The 1,944-nt window shown below is 31.9% G+C and overlaps 1 protein-coding gene across 11 annotated transcripts in view; it reads right to left on the reverse strand.

Annotated features, from left to right (window-relative positions):
• LOC106788834 (serine/threonine-protein kinase Doa) overlaps positions 1–1,944 on the reverse strand; it is a 30,514-nt gene that overhangs the window by 3,537 nt on the left and 25,033 nt on the right. The window lies entirely within an intron of this gene.

Here is a 1,944-nt window from a genome sequence, read left to right on the forward strand (position 1 = left end):
AGAGAGAGAGAGAGAGAGAGAGAGAGAGAGAGAGAGAGAGAGAGAGAGAGAGAGACAAAAATAAACAAAGAGAAAGAAAGATAGAGAGAAAGAGAAAGGTAGAGAAATAAGAATAATAATTGATACAATATGTAGATAGGATAGAGAAAGAAATTCAATAAAAGAATTAGGAGAGGAAGGAGAAGAGGAGGAAGAGGGAAACCTCTTGTTCACCTTCAAGAAGATATGCATGATTATTATATATATAAAAAGAAATTAATGTATCTCTAATAATGAAAACGAATAAAAATAAAAATTAGAGAAAAAGAAACAAGATTACTGATTGTGAGTCATAAAGCCTACGATATGAAAAAATAGAAAATTAATTAGATTGAAATATGCAAAGAAAAAAGAAAAAAAGGAAAGAGAGAGAAAGAGAGAGAAAATAGAAGAAGAAGAAGAAGAAGAAGAGTAAAAAAGTGGGGAGTGTGTGAGGGTAAGGAAAGAAGAGGAAGAAGAAGGCCTTCCCGAAGGAAAGCAAGGACACTTTCGAGAGACGAAACTAGAACGAGACTTCTTCCGCGTGGGCGTTCGGTCGGATCCATTTATATACACGCGGATATATATATATATATGTATATATATACATGTATACAATACATACATATATATGTATGTATATATATACATATAAGTGAGTGAACGAACGAACGAACGAACGTACGTGAAGAAAAGAGTGTGGAAAAAAAAAAAAACGTTATTCGTTCGAACGGTTGGCTCGAAAATAATATTCGACACAACACTGCTGCTGACTCTTCTTTTTTCTATATTTTTTTGGGTTCTCTTTTTTTATTATTATTATTATTTTTTTGTCAAACTTTACTCGGTCGACCCTATTGTAAATACACTGGCTACTACTACTATATGTTCCTATGGGCCCGTTTAAATAATAATAATCAAAGAAGACAGCAGTATGGTGAACGGGAGGAAGAGGCATTTACTGTCTCCCACACCGGACGGTTAATCTCGTAATTTAAAATTTAAGCGAGAAGGATGATACACCTAGAGCGCGTCGCGTGTGTTGGAAAGAAAAGGGGGTGGGAAAGGAAGAACTTGTGTGTGTGTTTATTTTTTTCTTTTCTTTTCTTCTGAACGTGTAACGTTATTTTTAAAAGTGCAATTAAAACATAAGATTTATTTATTTTTATTCTTTTTTTTGGGTTTGATAACGACAAAAGTGCAACGAGCGAAAGAAAGAGAAATAGAAAATTATCTGTGTGTGTGTGTTTGTACGTAATAAGAAAACAAAAGTAAGAGATCAAAATAAAGATAGAAATACAAAGATTGAGAAAATGATCGAGAAAGAGAGAGAGAGAAATAACTGCCGAGAAAAGAGAGAGTAAATGCCAAAGTGGATTACACATTCTCGCAGACGATAAAAAAAAAATTACGTCTCAACCGAAGGAAGACGCATTATATAAATATAATATAATATGTGTATGTGTGTGTGCGTGTGTGTCGAGGAAGAGATAACGCGAACTAAATTTCCTTTCTATTTATTTTCCTATTATTTTATCTTTAACGTAATTTACGTATATACTACTACTATTTCTTTTTTTCTTTCTTTCTTTTAAAAACTATTACTTAAACAGAAAATTCTTTTCCAATTCTATTTTGTTTTGCTTCGATTTCTATATACACGACATATTTATTTCTTTTTTTCTTTCTTCAAACGTCTCTTCCCTCCCCCCCCCCCACCCCTCGTGTCTCTTCGTCTCTCCTCGTGAATAATCATCTCCCTTTAATCAAATTCGACCCGTAAAAAAAAAAGAAAAAGAAAAGAAATGTATCATCATTTCATTGAGAAGGATGAGGAAAGATTTAATTAAGAAAAAAATTAAAAAATAAAAAAGAAAATCATACTACTAATAATAATAATAATAAAATAATAATGAAATAAGAGAT

This window comes from Polistes canadensis, unplaced genomic scaffold (genome assembly GCF_001313835.1).
Source record: "Polistes canadensis isolate GaletaPanama2010 unplaced genomic scaffold, ASM131383v1 scaffold_6, whole genome shotgun sequence".
NCBI lineage: Eukaryota > Metazoa > Arthropoda > Insecta > Hymenoptera > Vespidae > Polistes > Polistes canadensis.